The sequence below is a fragment of the Neophocaena asiaeorientalis genome, unplaced genomic scaffold (assembly GCF_003031525.2).
Source record: "Neophocaena asiaeorientalis asiaeorientalis breed wild unplaced genomic scaffold, Neophocaena_asiaeorientalis_V1.1 scaffold483, whole genome shotgun sequence".
NCBI lineage: Eukaryota > Metazoa > Chordata > Mammalia > Artiodactyla > Phocoenidae > Neophocaena > Neophocaena asiaeorientalis.
The window spans coordinates 525,090-545,030 of record NW_020175631.1 but is presented as its reverse complement, the minus strand read 5'-3'; the positions used below and the strand labels follow the sequence as shown (position 1 = coordinate 545,030).

General features: G+C 36.2%; 1 pseudogene; it reads right to left on the bottom strand.

Annotated features, from left to right (window-relative positions):
* The window catches only part of LOC112390455 (platelet glycoprotein 4-like), a 47,331-nt pseudogene extending 43,200 nt beyond the window's left edge, over positions 1 to 4,131 (bottom strand).
* Positions 4,132 to 19,941: the final 15,810 nt, after the last annotated feature.

Here is a 19,941-nt window from a genome sequence, read left to right as displayed (position 1 = left end):
ATCTCTTCCCTCTTGTGTCTCCCTCCCTCCCATCCTTGCTATCCCACTCCTCTAGGTGGTCACAAAGCACTGAGCTGATCTCCCTGTGCTATGTGGCTGCTTCCCATTAGCTATGTATTTTAGGTTTGGTAGTGTATATAAGTCCATGCCACTCTCTCACTTTGTCCCAGCGTACCCTTCCCCCTCCCCATATCCTCAAGTCCATTCTCTAGTAGGTCTGTGTCTTTATTCCCATCTTGCCCCTACGTTCTTCATGACCTTTTTTTTTTTTTTTAGATTCTATATATATGTGTTAGCATACGGTATTTATTTTTCTCTTTCTGACTTACTTCACTCTGTATGACAGACTCTAGGTCCATCCACATCACTACAAATAACTCAATTTCGTTTCTTTTTATGGCTGAGTAATATTCCATTGTATATATGTGCCACATCTTCTTTATCCATTCATCCGATGTTGGACACTTAGGTTGCTTCCATGTCCTGGCTATTGTAAATAGAGCTGCAATGAACATTTTGGTACATGACTCTTTTTGAATTTTGGTTTTCTCAGGGTATATGCCCAGGAGTGGGATTGCTGGGTCGTATGGTAGTTCTATTTTTAGTTTTTTAAGGAACCTCCATACTGTTCTCCATAGTGGCTGTATCAATTTACATTCCCATCAACAGTGCAAAAGGGTTCCCTTTTCTCCACACCCTCTCCAGCATTTATTGTTTCTAGATTTTTTGATGATGGCCATTCTGACCAGTGTGAGATGATATCTCATTGTAGTTATGATTTGTATTTCTCTAATGATTACTGATGTTGAGCATTCTTTCATGTGTTTGTTGGCAATCTTCTTTGGAGAAATGTCTATTTAGGTCTTCTGCCCATTTTTGGATTGGGTTGTTTGTTTTTTTGATATTGAGCTGCATGAGCTGCTTGTAAATTTTGGAGATTAATTCTTTGTCAGTTGCTTCATTTGCAAATATTTTCTCCCATTCTGAGGGTTGTCTTTTGGTCTTGTTTATGGTTTCCTTTGCTGTGCAAAAGCTTTGAAGTTTCATTAGGTCCCATTTGTTTATTTTTGTTTTTATTTCCATTTCTCTAGGAGGTGGATCAAAAAGGATCTTGCTGTGATTTATGTCATAGAGTGCTCTGTTTATTTTTTTCCATACATCTTACAGAGAAACCCGAATGAACTTTTGGGCCAACCCAATAGATTCTTTGTAGTAGATAGAGTCTATAAAGAGATTCATTTCTTTTTTTACAGTCCAGCAAATGAAAAGAATTTTAATATTATATGCATTGCAATTCTAACAAAGACCTATGAATTACATGGGTAAGCAAAGACCTATAAATTACAGTGATAATACAGTAACAGAGTGAATATGTATTGGGACCTTACTATCTGCCATTTGTCCAAATAAGTGTTTCACATATGTTATCTCATTGACCTATCATACCACTTACTATGTTCTTTAGAGAACTAGTTGAGGTCACACAGCTAATATTTGCAAAAGAAGGACTGAAACCCAGATAGACTGACTGAGGAACCTATACTCTATTCTAAAAGAAAAAAAAAAAAAAAATATATATATATATAAACGAGTTCTTGATCAATACCAATTTTACATATTCTTTTCAAGACATTTGTACACATTGAATAACAATTTTAAATAACCTGATATTAGAAAAGAAAATGATATCTATATACAACAAAGAAGGAATGAACAATGACAGTATTCTGTAAGTGGCAAGTAATAGAATTATTTTGAGATTAAATAAAACAAATAAAATTCATTCTAAAGACCTGTAACACATACACTGTACACACACACTGTAAAGTATCTCAAAACATTAGTTACCAGTGTAAAACCATAAGGTAAAATAAGTTTCATCACTTTAATCCTTTGGGTAACTAACCATAGAGATTTACACACCGGTATTTATGCACATACATAATACACATGATTGTGTGTCTGTGTGCATATATACATAAGCAAACATATTTCTTCAATCGCTGCTTTGTTCATTAATAGAAATATTAAACCAATGGGAGGTTATACCTGCTTTATATCGTGAGCAGGGTCTTCACATGCAAGGGTAAAAATAAAAACATATGTACATAATTTAAGAAGAGAATATTGAATGCACAAGACATAGCAGGGTATGGTAATGCCAGCGAAAGCTTGAGTGATTAAAATGGAGGTTACTGATATCACCTTTAAAAGAAAATTTAAAGGACACCATTAAAGATGAAATGTAGATTATCAGGGTCATTAAAATTTAGACTTAAACGATGCAGTTTAATGAATCAAACCACAGAATGAAAGTAAACCTACTGCATTAAAGATATAAAATAAACTTATCCACATGTTTTATAGAAGCCGCAGTAGGAGCTGTGTGTAAAAGACAGATTAAAGAGAGAGCACTTTTGTATATCTGGATAGCTCTCATGTGGGCAGGGCCAGATTAGTATGTAAATTTCATGGGCCTGCTGAAAATGTTGGCAGACCTAATCTTGACTTGAACTTTTGCAAAGCTGACTTAACTCTCTACAAGAAGGGGGAAGAAGTCATTTTTATGATCTTATCTATATACACATACCTATGTAAACTCACACTCATATGTATCCTTGTATGTACATATGCACGTGTATTCATGCACATGTGTGTTCTTGTGTGTTGCACCTTGTACTTCCCTTTGCTCACCTGCTTCAAAATTTTATATGTAACAGGAAATTTTTGTCATGACTAGGAAGTTAAGGTTCAGGTGCCTTAGGCACTCCCACAAATAATCTATTCTAGTTTGGAACTTGACTGCTGCCAGCAGAAGTTGAGGGTTGTCCTCATTAATTTCCATCCAAGCATTTTCTTAGGGAGTAAAGAGGGTTCTTTTCTGAGCCAACATGTATCTTCTTTATCTTCCTTATATTGTACCCATTTATCTGGAGCTCCTGAAATATACGAAAGATGCATAGTCCCTCTATCACTTAGCAGCCCTGTTGAAAAGAAGTACTAAACATTTCCTCATGCTGGCTTTTCCAAACTGGAATTCTGTAAGTTACTACCCCAAATATTTTTTTAGTATTTTAAGTTTTTTGATAGGAATTAAACATTTCACATTTACGTACAGTTAAAATCACTTTTTTGGTATACAGTTTGATGAATTTTTACACATGCATAGACTAGGTTCTTACAGCCTCGTGCACAGACAGCGTGCAGAAAATTTCCAGCACCCGTGTAATTTCTTTGTGCCCCCCATCCCCCCAGCCCACCCCAGTGCTAACCCAGTGAACCCAGATCTGTTCGCTATGCTTGTATTTTTTGCCTCTTCTAGGATGTCATGCAAGTGGATGTTGTTATACAGTATGTGGCCTCTTGAGAATGGCTTCTTTCACTTAGTGTAACACATTTGAAGTTTACCCATATTGTTGGGTGTATCAGCACTTTTTTCCTTTCTGTGGCTGAGTGCTCTTTCATGGTGTGGATAGACCACAGTTGGTTTATCCATTTCCCAGGGGAGGAACACTTGGTTGTTTCCAGTGTTTGGTGGTTACAGAAGAAAAAAGCTGTTATAAACATTACATTCAGGTTTCTGTGTGAATATAGATTTTGTTTCACTTGGATACCCCAAATTTTTAATAGAAAACACTGTCTTCCATGCTTACATTTAGAAAATTGGATTAAAGAAATATTGGTGTCTTGGAACATATATCATGCTTATATGTTTAGTGACTCTTCAAGGGGACTATTTAGTTTACAGTATTTCCCAAATATTTCTCCAGCAGACCAATTTTTTACATATAGTATCTATTATACCCAAGAATTAGTGTTCTAAGGGACACCATTTAGTAAACGTTACTACAGGATATCTTAATTCTCAATAACAAGCACCTTCAAGGTTTCCAAATTTATTAACACAGGGAGTATATAGGCTGTTTGTGGATTTAAAAATTTCTAGCTTTGGGGGGGCCCTTTTATTATTCAAAAATGGTTTTCTTTTCATGATAATATAACTTAATAAAATCTCCATGGCTTAACACAACAGTTGATTTCTTTCTCATAACACATGCTTCACACTTGAGAGCTGGTGGGGCTGTGCTCTACACGGTCACCCAGGAAGTCAAGCTGATGGGAGCCCACCATCTCGTCTGCACGTGGTCAGGTGTAGCAGCAGCTGATAAGAACCCGAATGCTCTGCAATGCTTCTGAGGAAGTATTCTGTGGCGCTTCCATCCATGGACAATCAGCCAGAATTTATTGCATAACTGCTCCTAATTGTAGGGGTCTGAGAGATGAAGGGGAATGGACACAATATTTGGGGCTACCACTGTATCTGCCACAGCTAATAACACTCCTTAACTTCTTTTTATGAGCAAAATTGCCATGATGTTAACCAATTGATATCTCCTGAATGTCATGATAGAGTAATCTAACTATTGTACAATGGTGAATAGAGTTTGCCACAGAATGAGGTTGTACTGAATGTAAAGGAAGAATAATCATTAGTAAGATATCCCACATGTAAGAGCAAGAGAAGAATTTCAGAAAGTTACAGCAGGGAATTAAAGGAATGTTTAGCATTCACTTAAAAATGGTAGCTGTGTAGTCCAGGAATGTGTTATATGGTACAAAAAGTTAATAAAACAATGCAGTTACTACCATGATCGGATGATTAAGTTTAGCATGCCAGTGAAAGCCACAGAAGAGGGAAGGCAACTATTTCAAATACTGAGCACTTTACATGTACCTCTTTCTGCCTTAGGCACTTTATTTTATAAGTTTTGTTTTCCCTTTTTAATTTTATAATTTTTATTGAAATATAGTTGATTTACAATGCTGTGTTAGTTTCAGGTGTACGGCAAAGTGATTCAGTTATATATATGCATATATATGTTCTTTTTAAGATTCTTATCCATTATATGTTCTTAGAAGATATTGCGTATAGTTCCTGTGCTATACAGTAGGTCCTTGTTGGTTATCTATTTTATATATAGTAGTGTGTATGTTTTAATTCTAAACTCCTAATTTCTCCCTTCCCCCACTTTCCCCTTTGGTAACCATAAGTTTGTTTTCTGTGTGTGTAAGTCTATTTATGTTTTGTAAATAAGTTCATTTGTATCAATTTTTTATATTCCACATACAAGTGATGTCATGTGATATTTGTCTTTCTCTGTCTGACTGGCTTCACTTAGTATGTTAATCTCTATTTCCATCCATGTTACTGCAGATGGCATTATTTCATTCTTTTTTATGGCTGAGTAATATTCCATTGTGTGTTCATACCACATCTTCTTTATCCATTTATATGTTGATGGACACTTAGGCTGCTTCCATGTCTTGGCTGTTGTAAACAGTGCTGCTAAGAACATTGAGGTACTTGTGTCTTTTCAAATTATAATTTTCTCTGGGTGTAAGCCCAGCAGTGGGATCTCTGGATCATATGGCAATTCTATTTTTACTTTTTTAAAGAAACTTCCATTCTGTTTTCCATAATTGCTGCACCAGTTTACATTCCCACCAACAGTGGAGGACGGTTCCCTTTTCTCCACACCCTCTCCAGCATTTATTAGTTGTAGACTTTTTCATGGTGGTCATTCTGAACTGGTGATCCCTCACTGCAGTTTTGATTTGCTTTTCTCTAGTAATTAGCAATATTGAGTATCTTTTCATGTGCCTGTTGGCCATCTGTATGTCCTCTTTGGAAAAATGTCTGTTTAGATCTTCTGCACATTTTTTGATTGGGTGGTTGTTGTTGTTTGTTTTGTGTTTTGTTTTTTTTTTTGGATATTGAACTGTGTGAGCTGTTTATATATTTGGAAATTAATCCCTTGTCAGTTGCATTGTTTGCAAATATTTTCTCCCATTCAGTAGGCTGTATTTTTGTTTTGTTTATGGTTTCCTTTGCTGTGCAAATGCTTTTAACTTTAATTAAGTCCCATTTGTTTATTTTTGTTTTTATTTCCATTACTCTAGGAGGTGGATCCAAAAAGGTACTGCTGTGATTTATGTAAAAGAGTGTTCTGCCTATGTTTTCTTCTAGGAGTTTTATAGTATCCAGTCCTACATTTAGATCTTTAATCCATTTTGAGTTTATTTTTGTGTATGGTGTTAAGGACTGTTCTAATTTCATTCTTTTACATGTAGCTGTCCAGTTTTCCCAGTACCACTTGTTATGGAGAGTGCCTTTTCTTCATTGTATATTCTTGCCTCCTTTTCTGTAGATTAATTGAGCATAGGTGGGTGGGCTTATTTCTGAGCTTTCTGTCCTGTTCCATTGATCTAAGTGTCTGTTTTTATGCCAGTACCATACTGTTTTGATGACTGTAGATTTGTAGTATAGTCCAAAGTCAGGGCACCTGATTCTTCCAGGTCTATTCTTCTTTCTCAAGGTTGCTTTGGCTATTTGGGGTCTTTTGTGTTTCCACAGAAATTAAAAAAAATTTTTTTACTATTTCTGTGAAAAATGCCATTGATAATTTGATAGGGATTACACTGAATCTCTAGACTGCCTTGGGTAGTTCGGTCTTTTTAACAATATTAACTCTTCCAATCCAAGAACAAGGTATATCTTTCCAACTGTTTGTTTCATCTTCAATTTCTTTCATCAGAGTCTTATAGTTTTCCAAGTACAGGTCTTTTGCCTTCTTAACTAGGTTTATTCATAGGTGTTTATTCTTTCTGATGTTATAGTAAACAGGATTATTTCCTTTATTTTTCTATCTGTTATTTTGTTGTTAGTGTATATAAATGCAACAAATTTCTTTATATTAATTTTGTAACTGTAAGTTTACCAAATTAATTGATGCAGATGACAGGATATTATCCATAGAAAATCTTAAGGATGTCACCAGAAAACTACTAGATCTTGGCACTGTATATTCATGAACAGATTAAGTGTATTACAGTGATTTTTCTTAAAAGATCAGGAAATAGTGAGAAGCAAGCAGAATAGCAACAGCAACAGTACTTTTGAAAAATGCACTTGGTATTTGTAAGTAATTCTTCTTAAGTAAAAGAAACCCATGGTCATAAAAGTTTGGGAAACACTGAACAGTAAATTTTTCTTTTTGGAGATTTACAGCACATTAAGAGCTTGAAAAACAGTCCAAGAAGAAATTAGTTTAAAGTCATTAAACCCAAGTTTACCAAGCTGTTTATCATAGAGCTTAAAAGAGTAAAGAAAAATGAACGTATCACACACTGCTGGGCCTGGTGTACAAATGAAAGAAATAGTAGTTGTTGGGCTTATTGTTTTCTTACGTGTCTTGCTGGGTGTGCCAAGAAAAACAGGACCTAACTGCTCACTATCTGGGCCTTTTGTTTGGCTTATGTTTTCAGTGGTGAACGTGGAGGGATGATATAATGCCTCACTCCTGCCCTCCAAACCATAAGAGGCCTTGCTTACTGCTTGCTGTGCAAGTGGAAGATCCCTGAAACTCAGTCTTCCTGATCTGCAGTACAATCCCACTATGTGTACAATAACCATTTGACCTTATTGCACCTCCCATGTGAGACCTGAGGTCCAAGGGCAGCGAAAGCAAATAGGCTGATATTCAAGTTTTTTACTGATCTGTAAGAGAATTTTTGTCTCTCTCCCGGGAATGTCATGTCTCTTCTGCCAACATCTATGTACATTTTAAGGTAGCTTACTAGCTTGTAACTAGGGTAAATTTAAATCCAGGATATAATAGTATAATGTAGTAATAATAAACTTTCAGCTTTTTCCGTAAGTTGATTAATTTGAGTAATTTTTCCAGGGCTACCAATTTTGACAGAGGAGACATATGAATTACTAGGCAATCAACTCGTAGATGCTATGATCTACCACAATTACAGGGTCTTAATTAGCATTTGAGTGCTTACTCTTTCATTTACTGTGGAAAGCAGTTGACATGAATTAACTTGTTTAGTCTTCAAAGCCACTCCATGATTTAGGTACCAGTATCTTCATTTTACAGATAAGGGCACTAAGACATAGAGGGGTTAATTAATTTTCCTAAGGTCAAACAGTAAGCAGTGGGCTTGGAATTCAAACCCCAGGCACCAGTCTATCCATTGCATTTAGAGAAAGGAGATTTGGAGTTTTAAATTTATTCACAATAGAAACAAGATAAAAAATAATAAAATACTTTATTGAAGAACAATTTTTTGAAATACTAAAAGCCTGAATTTGTAAATGTCTACCCATAAAGAGAAAAGCAGATCAAAATTTTATTGTCAAACAAGTATAAAGAATATCTGAGAAGAGAGCAAATGAGTTTTGAACTAGGAGAGCCCCACCAATTCAAGATATGGTTAACACTCCTTATTTAATCATTCAGATTGTATCAAGCAGAGCAGCCCCGTTTGAGATGGTAACACTGGTCCCTAATTCTGAAAGTCAAGAGTTCCTTTGTTGGTGTGGCAAAGCAATTCAGTCAGTTGAAAAGTATCTATTTCATGTAGCCCCAGTTCTTCATGACATATACTTTACATAGCTATGATAGGTTAGTACAACTGTAGTGTTATAGGAGACTTTCAGGCTAACCAAGCCACGCAAAATGATTGTTCATGATATGAAGTTCTACAAATTTTAAGCACCTTCTGGTATAGGGATCAAGAAACTGTGGCAGGTGGGCCAATTCTAGTCCACCCTCTGTTTTATAAATAGATGTTTCTTGGAACACAGTCACACCCATTTGTTTGATATTGTCTATGACTGCTTTGTGCTGCAGTGACAGAGATGAGTAGGGCGACTGCCACTGAGGCCATATGACCTGCAAAGCCTTCAGTATTTCCTATCTTGTCCTTTACAGAAAAAGTTTGCTGATTCCTGTTTTAGAACCTTATGCACATTTTCATCAATAATAAATATTTTATTCAGCGTGTATATAAAAATGAGTCAAACATGGAGCTTTAATGTTTAGAAATGAACCCTACTATCAGTATACGCTGAACTTCGATAGTTTTTGTTTGTAAATATATCTACAGTGTGACAGTGAATTAAACTAGTTGACCATAAATTTTTATTCCATTTAATGATGTTAATGGTTAAAGCCACACATCATCTTGCCCATTTCATAGTTACTTTAGCGGTTTTTTCTTCCCCAAGGGATCCATGAATTTTCTCACTTAACATTTCTCATGATAGACCTTGCTAACTGTTCACAGCCTTTGATCTGCATAGATCTTGGAGACTGTATCTTTCTCAACAAGTTTAAATCATTCTCATCCAAATGATTTCAGGCAATTACTATCAAATGGTTGTTGAAAGAAATTATTTGCCATCTGGGCCTTATACTGAATATACTGTTTGTAACTTTTTGTTTACGTAACAAGTCTGTTGAATATTTTCTTCATATTTTGCATGATAAATTATTCTATTGATAAATAAATAGAAACTTGTTTTTGAACCTGAAATAGGAACTACAGAGCTGTGTAGGAAATTACCTTGATGCAACAGTGTCCTCCAAGTACACTTCCAATCACTATCCTAGTGGTCTTAGAACAAAAAAATCTCAGAGCTTTAGATGATTAAATACCATAATTTTAAACTGAAATTTAAAATACACAGTGATAAGTTAGGTGAAAAATGTGGGGTAGGTTTACAAATTTAGGACAGGGTGCAAGCAGGGTGAAAGCCCTATTATACCTTAATCCTGAAGTACATGATTCAGGAACAAGGGAGCCAAAAATACAGAAGGTGCTTGGTGTCAAAATCTTCTCTCGTTGTATTGGAGAGACACAGGGGCAAGTATCGCCAGAGCTGTAGACAACCAGTGACTTGATGGAGAGCATGGATCTTGTTTTTTCTGTGTGATACTGACGGCACAAACGTGGTACCTCTATACCTCCTATAAATGTAACACCTTACACATACTGCCTCATGTATACTTGATATTTCCATCCCTTCCTATTTTTGACAAATGCTCTACTTTAATTAGTCACATTAGCTTCTACACTTAGTTTCATCTGTCCTTGTTATTTGTTCTCTGATTAGCAGCGCTAAATATACTTTTTTTTGTAAATGGTATAATTGACACACAGTTGTCTCTCCATATCCATGGGTTCCCCATCCACAGATTCTACCAAACTCGGAGTTCAGTCTGTGGTTGGTTGAATTGGAAGATATGAATGGTAGACATGGAAGACCAATGGCCCTATGCCAGTTTGTATAATGGACTTGAGCATCCCTGGGGAATTGGTATCCATAGAGGTCCTGGACCAATCCCCTGCAGATACCTAAGGATGACATTATAACATTACCTTAGTTTCAGGTGTACAACATAAAGATTTGATGTTATTATACACTGTGAACTGATCACCACAGTAAGACTAGTGAACAACTATCCCTGTAAATAGTTGTAATTCTAGCACAGGCTCCGGACGCGCAGGCTCAGCGGCCATGGCTCACGGGCCCAGCCGCTCCGCGGCACGCGGGATCCCCCCGGACCGGGGCACGAACCCATGTCCCCTGCATCGGCAGGCGGACTCTCAACCACTGCGCCACCAGGGAAGCCCGTGATAAACACTTTGAAGATTTACTATCTGAGCAGCTTTCTAATGTGCAATACAGTATTATTTACTAGAATCATCAGGTACAGTGCATCCCCAGGATTTATTTACTTTATTATTGGAAGTTTGTACCTTCTGACACACTTTACTGATTTTGTCTACCCCCACCCCTTGCCTCTGGAAACCACCAGTTTGTTTTCTGTACTTGTGAGCTTTTTTTTTTTCTTTTTGGATTCTGCATGTAAATGAGATCATCCTCTGTTTGTCTTCATCTGTTTGACTTATTTCACTTAGCATAATGCGCTTAAGGTCCATCCATGGTATCACAAATGGAAAGATTTCAGTTTTTATGGCTGAATAATAGTCCATTCCGTAGACAGATAGATGATAGATAGATACATATATCTATCTATATGTATATTTCTATCACAATTTCTTTTTGTATTTATTCATTAATGAATGCTTAGGCTGTTTCCTGATCTTGGCTATTGTCAGTAATACTGCAACAATATGGGAAATGTATATATCTTTCAAAATTAGTGTTTTTGTTTTCTTCTGATAAATACCCAGAAGTTGTATTGCTGGATCTTATGACATTTTTATTTTTAATTTTTGGAAAAACCTCTGTTTTTCCATAGTGGGTGCTTCAATTTACATTTCCAACAACAGTGCACAATAGTTTCCTTTTCTTCATATCCTTGCCAAAACTTGTTATTTCTTGTCTTTTTGATGACAGCCATTCTAATAGGTGTGTGGCAAGATCTCATTGTGGTTTTGATTTGCATTTCCCTGATGATCAGTGATGTTGAGCATCTTTGCATGTACCTGTTAAGTCATTTGTATCTCTTTTGAAAAATGTCTATTCAGATCTTCTGCCACTTTTTTAACAAGATTGGTTTTTGTTTTTTGCTATTCAGTGTTACGAGTTCTTTATTCTTTATGTATTTTGCATATTAACCCCTTATCACACATATGATTTGCAAATATTTTCTCTTATTCCATAATTTGCCCTTTATTTTATTGGTTTCCTTTGCTCTGAAGGAACTTTTGAGTTTGATGTAGTTCTACTCTTTTGTTTTCGCTTTTGTTGTAAAATTCGAAAAATTATCACCAAGATTGACATCAAAGAGTTTACTGCATATGTTTTCTTCCAAGAGTTTTATGGTTTAAGGCCTAATATTCAAGTCTTTAATGCATGTTGCGTAAATTTTTGCGTATGGTGTAAGGCAGTGGTCTAGTTTCATTCATTTGCATGTGGCTGTCCAGTTTTTACAGCAACATTTGTTGAAGAGACTATTCTTTCCCAGTTGTATATTCTGAGCTACTTTGTTGTAAATTAATTGATCATATATGCATAGATTTATTGCTGTACTCTCTATTCTGTTCCATTAATAATGTGTCTGTTTTTATGCTAATGATGTACTGTTTTGCTTACTATAACTTTGTGGTATAGTTTGAAATCAGGGTGTATGGTGCCTCCAGCCTTGTTCTTCTTTCTCAAAATTGCTTTGGCTATTCGGGGTCTTTTATGGTTCAGTAGAAATTTTAGGATGATTTGCTCTATTTCTGTGAAAAATGCCATTGGAATTTTGTTAGGGATTGCATTGAATCTATAATTTGCTGAGTAGTATAAACAGTTTAACAATATTAATTCTTCCAGTTAATGAGCATGGAAGATCTTTCTTTGTGACTTCTTCAATTTATTTCATCAGTGTCTCATATTTTTCAGTGTACAGGTCTCTCACCTCCTTGGTTAAATTATCCCTATGTAGGAATTGAAGCAATACGAAGCAATTGCAAATGGGATTGTTTTCTTAATTTCTCTTTCTGAGAGTTTGTTATTAGTGTATAGAAATGAAGAGTTTTGTGTGTGTGTGTGTGTGTGTGTGTGTGTGTGTGTGTGTGGTACGCGGGGCTCTCACTGTTGTGGCCTCTCCCGTTGCAGAGCACAGGCTCCGGACGCGCAGGCTCAGCGGCCATGGCTCACGGGCCTAGCTGCTCCGCGGCATGTGGGATCTTCCCAGACCGGGGCACGAACCCGTGTGCCCTGCATCAGCAGGCGGACTCTCAACCACTGTGCCACCAGGGAAGCCCAAGAAATGAACGGTTTTGATATTGATTTTGTATCATGCAACTTTACTGAATTTGTTTACTAGTTTTAACAGATTTTTGTAGGGTCTTTAGGACTTGATATTATGTAATATCAAGTCATCTGCAAACAGTGACAGTTTTACTTCTTCCTTTCCAACTTAGGTATCTTTCATTTCTTTTTGTTTCTGATTGCTATGGATAGGACTTCCAATACTATGTTGAATAAAAGTTGTGTGAGTGGGCACTCTTGTCGTGTTACTGATCTTAGAGGAAAGCTTTTCACCATGAGGTATGATGTTAGCTGTGTGTTTGTCATAAATGCCCTTTATTATGTTGGAGGTGTATTTACTCTCACTTTGTTAAGGGTTTTTATCATAAATAAATGTTGAATTTTGTCAAATGCTTTTTCTGTATCTATTGAGAGAATCATGATGTTTTATCTTTCACTTTGTTAATGTGGTGTATTACGTGGATTGATTTGCACATGTTGAACCATCCTTGTGTCCTTGGAATATATTCCACTTGATCATGGTGCATAATTCTCTCAGTGTGCTGTTGAATTTGATTTGTTAATATCTTTTTAAGGATTTTTGCATCTATGTTAACCAGAGATATTGGTCTGTAATTTTCTTTTCTTGTGGCTTCCTTGTCTAGTGTTGGTATGATGGTTTTGCTGGCCTTGTAATATGAGTTTGGAGTGTTTCCTCCTCTTCTATTTTTTAAAGGCGTTTGAGAAGGATTGGTATCAATTCTTGTTTGAATGCTTGGTAGATATCACTGATGAAGTTGTCAGGTCCTGAACTTCCGTTTAGTGAGAGCTTTTAGATTACTGATTTCATAGCTCTTAGTTCTACTGATCTTTTCTACTGTCTTTTGGTCTCCATTTATTTCTGCTCTGTTTTTATTTCCTTCCTTCTGCTAACTTTGAACCTCATTTTTTTTTCCTTTTTCTAGTTCCTTGAAGTGTGAAGGTAGGTTGTTTGAGATTTTTCTTATTTCTTGAAGTAGGCATTTATCATTATTTACTCCCTCTTAAAACTGCTTTTGCTGCAACCAATAAGTTTTGGTATTTTGTATTTCCATCCTAATTTGTCTCAAGATGTCTTTTGATTTCTCTTTTGTTTTACTTTCTGACCCATTGGCTGTTCAGTAGCACAGTAGCATGTTGTGGAATTGGCACATATTTGTGAATTTTCCAGTTTTCTTCTTGAAATTGATTTCTAATTTCATACCATTGTTGTAAAAGATGCTTGATATGATTTTAGTCTTCATAAAATTATTAAAATTTGTTTTGTGGTTTATCATATGATCTATTCTCGAGATCATGTGCACTTGAGAAGAATGTGAATTCTGTTGCTTTGGGATGGAATGTTCTATATACACCTGTTAAGTATATGCCTAAGTTAGGCAGTATACTGGCCTAACTTATTACAGGTTTTTGTTTTGTGGTTCCCATGAATCTTACATACAACAGTATTATAACATACCTATAAAGGTTCACATATAACAACATATTTATAACAGTCTATTTTAAGTTGATAACTGCTTAAGTTTGAACATGTTTTAAAGCTCTACAATTTTACTCTCCCCACAGGCTTTATGTTTTTGATGTCAGATTTACATCTTTATCTTGTATATCCCTTAAGTAATTATTGTAGCTACAGTTATTTTTACTACTTTTGACTTTCAACCTTTTTACTACCTTTAGTAAATATTTACCTTTACCAGTGGGGTTCATATTTTCATAAGTATTTTTGTTACTAGTTAACACCCTTTTTTCATTTAAAAAATTTCTTTAACATTTCTTATAAGACTGGTTTAGTGATAATTTGTTCTTTTAGCTTTTTTTTTCAGTCTGTTCTCTTTATTTTTTTCTGGTTTTATTTTTATTTGTTTTTATTTTTTTTATTTTATTGAAATATAGTTGATTTACCAATGTTTCACATTACATCAAAGTGATTCAGTTATACACAAACACACACACATACGTATATATATCAATTCTTTTCAGATTCTTTTTCATTTTAGGTTATTACAAGATATTGAATATAGTTGCTTGTGCTATACAGTAGGTCCTTGTTTTTTAATTTATATATAGTATTCTGTATCTGTTAATCCCAAATTCCCAGTTTATTCCTCCCCACCCCTTTCCACTTTGGTAATTATAAGTTTGTTTTCTATGTCTGTGAGTCTATTTCTGTTTTGTAAATAAGTTTATTTGTATCATTTCTTTGATTCCACATGTGGTATCTTATGATATTTGTCTTTCTCTGTCTGATTTACTTCTCTTAGTATGATAATCTCTAGGTCCATCCATGTTGCTGCAGATGGCATTATTTCATTCTTTTTTATGGCTGAATAATATTTCATTGTGTGTGTATGTGTGTGTGTGTGTGTGTGTGTGTGTATCTTCTTTATCCATTCATCTGACAATGGACATTTAGGTGGCTTCTATGTCTTAGCTATTGTAAATAGTGCTGCCATGAACATTGGGCTCCACATACTGTTTCTGATTAGAGTTTTTGTCTTTTCCAGATATATGTCCAGGAATGGGATTGCTGGATCATATGGTAATTCTATTTTTAGTTTTCTGAGGAACCTCCATACTGTTTTCCACAGTAGCTGCTCCAACTTACATGCTGACCAACAGTGTAGGAGGGTTCCCTTTTCTCCACACTCTTTCCAGCATTTGTTATTTGTAGACATTTTAATGATGTCCATTCTGACTGGTGTGAGGTGGTACCTCATTGTAATTTTGATTTGCATTTATCTAATAATTAATGACATTGAACATCTTTTCATCTGGATGTTGGCCATTTGAATGTCATCTTTGGTGAAATGTCTGTATAGGTCTTCTGGGCATTTTTTTTTTTTTTTTTTTTGTGGTATGCGGGCCTCTCACTGTTGTGGCCTCTCCCGTTGCGGAGCACAGGCTCCGGACGCGCAGGCTCAGCGGCCATGGCTCACGGGCCCAGCCGCTCCGCGGCATGTGGGATCTTCCCGGACCGGGGCACGAACCCGTGTCCCCTGCATTGGCAGGCGGACTCTCAACCACTGCGCCACCAGGGAAGCCCTTCTGGGCATTTTTTGATTGGGTTTTTTTTTTTTTGATATTGAGCTGTATAAGCTGTTTATATTTTGGAATTTAAGCCCTTGTCAGTCACATCGTTTGCAAATATTTTCTCCTAGTCCATGGTTTGTCTTTTCCTTTTGTTTATGGCTTCCTTTGCTATGCAAATGCTTTTAAGTTTAATTGGGTCCCAGTTTTTTTACTTTTGTTTTTGTTTCCATTACTCTAGGCGATGGATCCAAAAACAATTGCCGTGATTTATGTCAAAATTTGATCTGCCTATGTTTTCTTTGAGGAGCTTTATAGATTCTGATGTAACATTTAGGTCTTTAATCCATTTTGAATTTATTTTCGTATATGGTGTTAGAGAATGATCTAATTTCATTCTTTTATATGTAACTGTCCAGTTTTCCAGGCACTACATGTTGAAGAAACTGTCTTTTCTCCATTGTATATTCTTGCCTCCTTTTTTTGTAGAGTAATTGACCATAACTGTGTGGATTTATATCTGTGCTCTCTATCCTGCTCCACTGATCTATGTGCCTGTTTTGGTGCCAGTACCATACTATTTTGATGACTGTAGCTTTGTAGTATAGTGTGAAGTCAGGGAGCATGGTTTCTCCAGCTCAGTTCTTCTTTCTCAAGATTATTTTAGCTATTCGGGGTCTTTTGTGTTTCCATGCAAATTTCAAAGTCTTTTGTTCCAGTTGTGTGAAAAATGCTATAGGTAATTTGATAGAACTATTATATCAAATTGAATTGAATTGAATCTTAGATTGTTTTGGGTAGTATGGTCATTTTAAGAGTGTTGGTTCAAAAAAAAAGAGTTGGTTCTTCCAATCTAGGAACACAGTATATCTTTCCATCTGTTTGTGTGGTATTCAGTTTTTTTCATTGATGTCTTATATTTTCCAAGCATAGGTCTTTGGCCTCCTTAGCTAGGTTTATTTCTAGGTATTTTATTCTTTATGATGTGATAGTAAATGGGATTGTTTTCTTAATTTCTCTTTCTGCTATTTCATTGTTAGTGTATAGAAATGCAGCAGACTTCTGTATATTAATTTTGTATCCTGCAGCTTTACTGAATTCATTGATGTGCTCTAGTATTTTTCTGGAGGCAGCTTTAGGATTTTCTAAGTAGAGTATTATATCATCTGCAAATTACTACTTTAGGTTTTTCTTGTCTGTGAACTTTTTATCTCTTTCACCTCTGAATGATAAGTTTTTCAGGTGGAATATTCTTGGTTGGAATTTTTTTTTTCTTTCAGTGCTTTGAATATATCATGGTTATCCCTTCAGGCCTGCAAAGTTTCTGCTGAAAATTCTGTGGATGGTCTTATGGGGGTTCTGTTGTATGGGACAAGGTGTTTCTCTCTTGCTGCTTTTAAGATTCTCTCCTTGTCTTTTACTTTTAATATTTTAATTAAAATGTGTCTTGATCAGCATCTCTTTGGATTCATCATATTTGGAGCTCTCTGTGTACCTGGATTTGGATGTCTGTGTCCTTCCCAAACTTAGGCGAGTTTTCAGTCATTATTTCTTCAAATAAGGTATGTGCTCCTTTCTTTCTCTCTTCTCCTTTTGGGACTACTGTAATGCAAAGGTTAGTCTACTTGATGTTGTCCTATAAGTTCCTTTAACTGTCTTCAGTTTTTTTTTTCATTCTTTTTTCTTTTTGGTATTCTGATGGGTGAGTTCCACTGCCCTGTCTTTGAGTTCACAGATCCTTTCTTCTGCTTCATCTATTTTGATGTTAAATTTTCCTTAGTGTATTTTTAGTTAATTATTGTATTCTTCATCTCTGTGACTTTTATTTTGTACTTTCTTACATTTTCTATCTCTGTGTTGAAGTTCTCATTGTGTTCTCCTGAGTTAAAGGAGCATCTTTATGACCATTACTTTGAACTCTTTATCAGGTAAATTACTTATCTCCATTTCATGAAGATTTTTTCTGAGGCTCTGTCTTGTTCTTTTGGGGGGAATATATTCCTTTATTTTGCTTTTTTCTCTGTGTTGGTTTCTGTGCATGAGATGTAATAGCCCTCCTTCTCAGTCTTAAAGGAGTGGTCTTGTGTAGGAAATGAACCATATCATTCATCTGTGCCCTAGTTCTTGGTTTTCTCTCACACATTTGTGTTTGTTCAAGCAGCCTATTTTATTTTTAATAGCTCAAAGTAGTTGCACGTGTGCAAGACCTGTCAGCATCCCAAATAGGAGGAGCTCACCAAGGACTTTAGATTCAGGCTGATTGGAAGCTCTTAAATTATGCTGTAGCTCTTAAATTATGCAGATTTATACTGTCTGGTGGGATCATAGTTTTATGCCAATTTGGCCTCCAAAACCAAGTGTTCTGGAGATGTGCTCTGAATGGAAGTTGCAAAAATCAGGGCTCCAGACAAGTAAAATAGTTCTTTTCTGGAAGTTACTAGTGAGCTATAGTGAGGCAGAGGGAGAAAACTGAGCTGCTGTTCACCAGCCTATGTTCCCTGAGAGTATGTCCATTGGACTCAGGTCCTATGCCACTCAGGTCAAAGATCCAGGGCAATCAAATACACCTCTATCACAGAAAGAATGGGAGTGTTTCAGTCTCTTGTTTGTGCAGTGTCCTCGGCATGGTAGTCTGCCAAGAACTGTCAGTCTGATTGTTAGAGTCCCATGAGACTCAGGAACACAAGGCCCTCTGGCCTCTAGAGCCAGGTGAGGGGTATCCCCTGGGAATCATCCTCTAAACCCAGGGCATCAGGTATAAAAACTGAATTATTAAATTCATGTAAAACTCCATTATGGGAGATACTGGTTTTCCTTAGCACTGCAGAGGGAGAGTGTGAAATCGGCATCTTCTGGCTGAAATGGGGCAGAGGAGGTGCATAAGCATGGTGCTCATGGAGGGAGGGGGAGGTGGCACCCACCTGCTGGAACAGGGCAGAGGAAGAGTGTGAAGATGGTGTCACCAGCCTCTGTCCCACAAAAGTATCCCAGCAGGCGCCTATATGTGTACTAAATGAAATGCCTGCACCTCAGTCTGACATTTTAAAGTTAGCAAATGAGCCTCTTTCATATATAGTCTGGGTGCCTCTTGTTCTGCTGCTTCTGTACCTAGCCCTGGGGGAGGTGAGCCTGAGCATATGAGCCCTTTAACAGAGTCATTTCTCAGTTTTTCTGTGCCCTTGTGGGTCTCATGGAATTGCTCAGCTAGTTTTTAGTTTATTCAGAGAAAATTGTTCCTTATGCTGCTGTAGATTTGAAGTGTGTGTGGGAGAAGGTGAGTTCAGGATCTTCCTATGTTGCCATTTTCAACTGGAACGAGAGGTAAATATACACAGCAAATATAAATAATACAGAAAAATAACACATTTCAGCAAGAAATTATTTGTAGAAGAAATTTCTGAATCCTAGTGACTCAACTGCCCACTCAGTTGATTATTCCACTGATACCCCTCCTTATACTTCTAGAAACATGCTACATGTGTGCTGGTGGCAGGCTTGGGTGGGAAGGGAATGGGGATGGGCAAAAGGAAGTGGCTGATGATCAATACGGATAATTCTCACAATCTTATAGGACCTTTAATTTTAAATGATTATTCAGATATCTATGGAAAAATGTGCAACACTAACGTATGTTAATATTTCAAAAAAGTTTCAGAAGAAAGAAAATTTTTAGAATCCTGCTCCCTGGTCTCTATCAAAATCTGAAGGTATTTAATACTTTCTCACAATCCAGATTTCTATTTTCAGACAGTTCCTCAGAAGTCTCCAATAACTAAATTCTCCTCTTTAATATTTAGGAGGTGGAGTTTATAAAACGACCCACCACTTATTTCCTATCCTTTCATGTAGACCCATCTTTTCATAATGACCATAGTCCTCAACTATGTAGACTGATTCTGGGGAATATCTCCAGTGTTAATATCTCTTACTTGCCCCTGACCTATCTGCTACTTTACATGCAGTAAATATGAATATTTGTCATGAATATTGTCAAGCAGATCAAAGAACACATTCTAGAAAATTTAGGGAGTATAAAGTTAGTACTATCTCACCCTCTACTCTGCCATATAGATAGTTCTATTACCATCTGAAAATAGCATTTACAAGTTCAACAGTCAAATGACAAAACTTAGTAGAATATTTATAGCAAATTTTAAAGTCTGATGGATTTCTTCTCATCTCAGTATGCTTATATAGCTTTGTTCTCTTAAGTTATTCTGCTGATATATCAAACTATTACCAGCAACAGGTCAAATAAAACTGTTACACAGTGGTCCAATTTCAGTATGACTTAAATCAAGGCTTTTTCA